At 39.1% G+C, this 7,852-nt stretch overlaps 1 long non-coding RNA gene across 1 annotated transcript; it reads left to right on the top strand.

The window, feature by feature from the left end:
- The first annotated feature begins 1,036 nt into the window (after positions 1 to 1,036).
- LOC112149228 lies at positions 1,037 to 6,737 on the top strand. Its single transcript, XR_002919763.2, has 4 exons — positions 1,037 to 1,525; positions 2,620 to 3,637; positions 5,402 to 5,492; positions 6,348 to 6,737. It is a non-coding gene; the product is annotated as an uncharacterized LOC112149228 (long non-coding RNA).
- Positions 6,738 to 7,852: the final 1,115 nt, after the last annotated feature.

Here is a 7,852-nt window from a genome sequence, read left to right on the forward strand (position 1 = left end):
AGCACCTGTTTGCGTTCGTTAGCTGTAAATAAGACACCTGTCCACCAAATACAACCAGTGAGACTCCAACTATTAACATGGTCAAGACCAAAGAGCTGATTTTCAGATTATTTTTCCAGATTATGTCTCTTACGGTGAAGCCTAGGGACTAGCTGGAAAGACTTCAGCTTTGTCTACATTTCTTCACTACTTAGTGCACCATGTAGTGTGTTCACCATTTTGTATTGCTGTCTGAATGTACAATTCCAAAATAAAATCAAGAAATTTCCAAGAAGTCTTTGAGAAAAATCAATGTGCATCAACGTTCACTAGATGGAGGACTATAGACAACAGTGTATTGTGTCTTTTTTTGACAAAAAAAAGAAAAAAATTGAATGTATTTTTTTAAATAAATGTTTTCATCATCAGAAACACAGTGGATTTCTATATAGTCATCATAAAATGCTTGAATGTAATAGGTTTTCACTTCGTGAATTCTGTGACATCATATTCGCTGTTTAAAAAAAAAAGAAAAGTAGCGAACATAGTGTCTTAATTGATTTTAAATTCGAGCACTTGATAGGCCCACACTATATAGATGTCTTAGTAGTTAGGGAGTATGGAGGGAATTTGGACATAGCCTTCATCTCTCGGTTGGCCTGGGAACGCCTCGGGATCCCCTCAGAGAAGCTGGAGGAAGTGACCGGGGAGAGGGAAGTCCCGGATGAGTGGAAGAAGATGGATGGATGGATATTTCTGTGCATTCTTGATCTTCAAGATCAAGATGACCCCTCAGCCATTCAACAAGACACACAAATTACAGCTTTGATTTTTTTCTTTTTTCATATAAAATGTTAGTAAATAGCCATAAGAGACACATTGGAATTTAAAACCTTTCCCTTTTCAATGCAGAACATTTGTGTTTTTCATATTTTCCCCATCATTTGAGGAGTCTTCATGTGGAAATCCATGTTGCTGTAGCTTGCAAGCATTTAAAAAATAAACATGCATACCTTTGATGCGTGTTTACTTTTTAGGGAGCGCTGTTTTATTTTTCACTGCCTAATGGAGCAGAGAGTCTGTGTGTTTTGATGTGCTTTTATCATTGAGGATATGAATGTCTTTGCATGTACATTATTTATGTCGTAGCGTTCTGCACGGTGTTAACATGTCCTGGGAGCTTCCCCTCTTAGACTACTGCATTCTGGAAGCTTCTCACAGAGAAGGGAGGGGTGGGAAATCTGGATGTAAGATGGAGAAATGGGGATGGGGAGAGCAGAAGCATAGCGTGGGCTTGGGGAATGTGGAAAGAAGGGAAGAGTGAACACATGAGAAAGAGAGAGAAACATGAGGACAGGCAGAGGAGGGCAAGAGAGAAAGGGAGTGTGGTGGGTGGAAAGGGGTAGAGCGAGAGATGAGGAGGCAAGAACGATGCCGCCTTTTTTGTGATGGCACAAAGTGTGGCAGCAGCGGCAAGACAGGGAGCGATGAGAAAGGTAGAAATGAAAAGGAAGGACTGAGCGAGCTCGACGGGATTCCCAAACAGGTAAAACACCAAAGAACAAATGAAACCTTTTTTTATATACATATATCTGCAATAGTTTTTGTCAGCAGAGAGTTGGAGGGATCTTTACTTCAGTGACAGCAGCATGAAAGACAAACCACTTACTAAAAAAGTCACGCCTGGTTTTCACATACCTGTATGCTTTTTTTTTTTTTAGTACTTTGCAGGTTTTTGCTTCACTGCTTGTCATTCTCACAATCTTCCCATTACAACCACACACAAGCTCCCTTCTGTATCCTTCTTCCTCCTCTGTCCTCCTTCTTTCAGTTAGCATCTCCTCTGCTGTCACCTCCACAGCCCCTAAGGCAACTCGTTTCTCCATCCTTCTTTTTGAAATCTTATTTTGTAATGCATGTGTGAGCACTTGTTGATCTGATTGCCTTTTTTTAAACATGGAAAGGCTGATTTGCAATAAAGAGTGATGAAAAGACATTAGTTTATTAAGAAGAGAAGCCACGTGCAGTTATTCAATTATCAGCAGCTAAAATAAAGACATTTATGCACTTCAACTCCTCCCTCTACTGGCTGAAAAGTGTGACTCTTTAGTTCTTCTGCCTGACTGTCTGTCTACAGGCTATCCTTCTGCTTCAGTAGAGCACAAACGAATCATTCTGTTCCTTGAAAATAAAATAAAACAATCCCATCTAATATTGACGTGATTTTGGGAGAAAATAGGTACCACTAAAAACAACAAGCTTTTACAACGAAAGGGAACTGTGTGACTCAGAGCACAGCAGATAGAATAAAAATGCAAAAAAAATTGAGGAGAGGCACAGAGACATAAAAATAAACAGTGAAGGTAAAAATGGAAATGATTTAAACTCTCATCAGGCAGGAAACATACACGAAAATGACGTAAAATATTAAACAGTACAGTAAGAGAGGAAAAGTGAATCAGATCGCTTTAGGAGGAGAGATCCAAGAGTTTTAAAACTTAAACATTCAGTATGATTAAATTCTGGTGAGGGAAGGTTGAATGACGGATCGCTGCAAGGCACACCATGAACAAGGTCATAACAGCATCTTGATTCAGGTTCTAAAAAAAGGGAGCTCTGATTTATTGTCTCTTCTTGCAGGAATAACTGAGCAGATGGAAGAAGGATCTTCTAGAGGATTGACCACAGGCAGGAAGCCTTCAGAAACGACTCATAATGGCATGTAAATGAAAAGAAAAAGGCCCACATTTGAGGGAATCTTACGATTGAAAGCACTGCAATACGATGTGAGATGAAAAATGCAAATTTCAAGCCAAAGAAAGTGCATCCAGCAGACAATGCTGGAAAAGTGACAAAAACGCAGCTCCAATTAAACATTGATGCTGAGAGGAAAGACGGCAGAAACTGTGGTTCATACAGCGGAGAAGAAACCAGATGGACGATAACTTCTGCTGTGTGACTTCTGAAGAAACGGGAGAACCTCTTTGCACAACGATCGAGTGCATACGAGTGGATGTTCAATAAGACAAGACGGGGGTTTTTGAGGGATATGTGTTCCATGCCAGGCAGCAGGGGGAAGTCAAAAGAAGGAAATTAAGAAGGAAGTGAGCATGCTCATCAAAACAATACAAACATATGTGCTGGACTGATAGTCTTAACTAAGTCTGACTGCAGCTACACACCACTTCCAGATGAGATGGATCAACACACCTGAGGCAAAATTTCCATCTTTTCCGTTCTGACTAGATTGCAGCTGTTTTTCATCACAGATCTTATTTCAGAAATTTGACACAAAGAGGACAATCTGAAGAAGTACCTGCATGAGCATTTTTACACTCCTATTTTTTTGGACACATTGTTAATGTCAGTAAAACATTAAGTTAGGAATTGCTTTATAGTAGTAATATTGTAGGATGATATAAAGCTCCAGTTGCAGGAGTAAGGATGAAGGAGCGAGTGCTGTCAGATTGCATGGATGTAGACAGGGCTGTATCTGAGCGTATCTTACTGTAACCCCAGCGTCTGTGCGCGCCGTGTGACTTGGATTTTTCACAAACGACGGAACTCAACCTGAACACCAGGGAGGAGAAACTCAAGAAAAGTGGAGACGAAAAGACCGAAAACATGGTTGGATAAAAAACAAAAAGTGCAATTTGAGGTGAGTATACATTTGTGTGGCTCTTTTGTCATAGTATCCTACACAAGTGTGAGTTTTTCATCAGGCTTAGAGGAGAGGAGATCAGCAGAATGATTTGATGGAGCTTATGTAATGTGATCATATAATGAGGAGATATTGAGAAGGTGTAGCGGCCCATTATGCTTTCACCCTCAGATTCAAACTCTTTAATGTAGGCACTATGACAGCAGTATGTGGGTCATGTGCCTCCCAGCCTGGGAGCTAAGTAAAAATAGAATGTAACAGTGTCACTGTTAGAGGATTCATTATGTGAATAATGAATCAGGCGTGAAGGAAAACTGGAGTTTGGGTTAAAAAAAGACTTTTTGGGGGAGAGCATTTTAAAAAAATCTACTCTAAAAATGTTTTTGATGACCCTTATTTGGCTCTCACATAAGAATGTAAAGTAACAGCACACCATCCTCTACACATGTACAGAGATGGAGGAGAAGTGACAGTTGCTTGATGGCTGCTGGGGTCAAAATGCAGGCAGTGCTGGCCAGCTGAGCTTGTAATCCGGCTTTGGAATATCATAATGTCACAAGGATCTGGCTCCTACACTATCACTCTGTAAATCAGCTGAGAGGATCTGAGTGCAGCTGAGAGAACGTGTCAACAAAACATATAGCTACTCTACAGAGTTTCTTTTTATTTTATATTTTTACTACATGTCAGGGTTCATCTTTCATTACTGTCTTTGAATATAGACACAGTCTTGGAGATCTAAATGAGAGACCAAATCTTAATTCTGACATCAGACGCTTAAAAATGTATGTTCCACTGGATTGTTTGTAGCTTGTAACATACAAAAAAAAACTTGAAACCAAGTGTTTGTACCATTGTAAACATGTGATTGTAAAAAGATAGAAATGTTTGCTATCTAAACCAGGGGTCACCCAATTTTTTTCTAGTGAGGGCCGTGTAGCTGTTTTCTTCTCTGATGTGGACTCTGTTTGGCACAGAGCGTCTTTTATTTTGAAAAAAGTTATTTGAGGTTCTGTCAAACGTAAAGAAAATACATAAATACAATCTAATTTTGAGAGATGCTAGGTTCTTTTTGTATTTTTGCTTTTGTTTGTGCCAAAAAATAGGCATAATTCATATTAATTATTTAAAAAAAAAGAAGGTCGTGAATGCAAACCCAAATTTCTTAAAGGCTAAAGTGAGACTATGTGGCTCCTTCTAGATTTTGTTCAGAGAAAACAAGCCCAAATTGCTCTTTTACTGTTAAAGGTTGTTGACTCCTGGTGTAGGCTAAATTGCAGGATGCATCTAAACTCAAACATTTAGAGTTTTCCAGAAAGCCACATATAACCAGAAAGGAGAATAGACTCAAGAAGAGATAAATTAAATGTCACATTCTATGCAAGTCTCGATTACATGGCCAGACTAAAAAAAAAGGGTTTAGGGGACCGGGCCAAATCTGTCAAAACATCAATATATGAATGCAGTGCATACATTTGTTTCTGTGATCATTCTGAGTAAGAGAACTATTAGTGTTCTTTTCCTGTTCACGCAGTTTACATTCAGAAGTGAGCATTTTATTGTTCTTCTTGATGGTGGTATGATTCCATTACAATTGGTTGGCCCTCACACATCAGCAAAACGTTTGGACACTCCTGGTTTCCAGGATGAATGATTGAAGGTTAAAAGGCCGTCACTGAACCTTGCTGGTTGCTGCTGCTTCTAATAAAGAAAACATCCATTCCAACACCTACTCAACTGTATCGTCTTCTGCATCCTCAGGTTGCTGTCTGCAAACTGCTGTAATCTGCAGTTCTCCCTCAGGATTATCTGACAAAAATCCATAGGGTAAAAGGAGATCTCGATGCAACCCGTGAGTATGTGCAGATTCATCCTTCTCCAGCTATTCTGTGTAAACGAGGAGATCACCAGCACATTTAACAACTTTTACATTTATCACTCCCACTTAACTTTCAATAACTTTCAATAAAAGTTTACATTACAGACCACAAATTAGAACAACTTAACAAGCTCAAATGGTGTAAAAGTTTAAACTTCATTTAGGGTAAAGTTACAAGTATAGACACATTGTTTGACGTACTCCTTTAATCTTGTCTTTTGATGTGATTCAGTTGAACCCAGCATGTTAAGCGGAGTTCTATCTAATGCTTTCGACTGCAGTCCCATGAGAATTAAAGTGTAATAACACACAGCAAACACAACAAAACACTTGATACTGATCACTAGATTTGTTGATGAGTTGCAGGTGTGTAAACATGCCCTGCCATCATCCTGAACACCTGTGAAGACAAAAACAGGAAGTAGGGGCCAGAAGAGGGAGACAAAGGGACGGGGAACTGTCAAACCAAAACAACCTTTTAATGTCAAGCTACAAACTAGTTTGAGTTTATCTCATTCAATGAAAAAAGTAAATTAAAAAAAATTGAAGTTTAGTGGGAATGTCTTATCTGCATATGTTTTTAAACGATTTAAAAAAAAACTTTTCTGTCTAAAAAGGGTCAAATGAAGGTAAACCCCCCCCCCTCCACCCGTTTATCGCTTATCGGATTAAAATTACTTCACATTCATGCAGGAAAATATATGCATCTGTTGAAAAATTGTGTAAATTATTGCCTTTTTCTTCGGCCTTTAAACGTTTACTTCCATCTGTTTTCATCCGTTCTCCTGTTTTCCTTCCTAATGCTCCGGCTGCCCCTTTCTCTTTCAGGCATCGTGCCTTTTGGGGGTAGGGTTCTGTGATAGTAACCATGTTCCCCAGCGGCCGTTATGTCTGCAGCGCTCATGCAAGAGAGGACGACTCTACAAATGATCGAGAAGAGCGGATCTTAGCTGTGCTGGGAATCATTGGAACCATTCTCAACCTTTTAGTGGTTATATTTGTCTATATCTATACCTCTGTGACCTAGTGTGTTTTATAAGACTTTAGATTACATTTCCTCACACTGCCGCCTTCCCTTTTTTGGGGTTTAGTCTTTAAAGTTGGTGTTCTTAGTAAACACAGATAATCATTAAGAGTATTTGGCTGATTGAAGCTGGATTTGTTCACATCACTGCCACTTTTCTATGTTCAGCAATAAAGGGAACAAAGCACAATTGGTATGATTTTAAATATTTTATTGTTTTTTTCACTGATTTAAATCTTTTAACTTTGCTCAAACTGATCCATGAGTTTTTCCGATCAGAAAAAAAACCTTGTACTTAAAAGGACGAGCTACTTTATGATAGGATCTATCACTTCATAAAAGCAATGGAACAACACACTCTTTGAGAGTTGTAACTTTTTTATATATATAAATTGCAGTGTTTACTTGTACAGCGCTTTTCTAACGTCCTTGAAGCGCTTTACACTCACAGACCCATTCACGTCTTCACACAAACATTCACACACTGATGGCGGCTCTGCTGCCCGACACTGCCGCCAACCTATAACCAAGTGCCCAAGGACATTTCGACACATGGACTGGCAAGACAGGAAGCAAATCTCCAATCTGGCAAAAAGTGTTTTTATAAGTGTATGTGTCCACCTTGTATGCCTTTAATAAAATTACAACTGGCAAAAACCTCTCATTTTCAAACCTCAAAACTTATCATTTTTGAACTGAAATTAAAATAAACACATATGGAGCTGAATGGTGAGATTTTGCAGATTACTCATTCACATTCGCCTTTGTACAACATTGGAGTCAGTCGACTCGCCACTCACCTGGTAAAAGATTTTCAATTCCATTCACCAACCCATTTAATAAATCTCTCCCCTTGAAAGCAATCATTGGACATTTGGGCAGATAAAAAAGCCTAAAATATATATAGATTCACAGATTAGGGACTGCTACCCCTAAACTCAATGATGAGTGAAAAACTCATAAAGAATAATGTCCAGAGCCTAACCCTACGTCTGGGCCACATCCTATCTGTAACCGAACTAACTGGGTGAGTGAGGATCTGGAGGTTGTGCGGGAAGACTCTCCGTCTCTTCCTTCTGGACAGCTTGATGGAGTGTGTTCTTACTCCATCCTCAGATTCTTGTGGGGTCTAAATGTCTGATCCAGTCTACCCTAATACTGAAATATGATGAACAAATCCCCCCCCCCTAATTTGTAATATTTGTAGTTAATGAAGATAACTGAAATATAAAGCACCCCCTCCGAAAAAAAGGTTAAATATTAAAAAGAAGGATACTTGCGTGGAGGTTTGAAACTTGGTGTTGATGTA

The sequence above is a fragment of the Oryzias melastigma genome, linkage group LG13, assembly GCF_002922805.2.
Source record: "Oryzias melastigma strain HK-1 linkage group LG13, ASM292280v2, whole genome shotgun sequence".
Classification (NCBI taxonomy): Eukaryota; Metazoa; Chordata; class Actinopteri; order Beloniformes; family Adrianichthyidae; genus Oryzias; species Oryzias melastigma.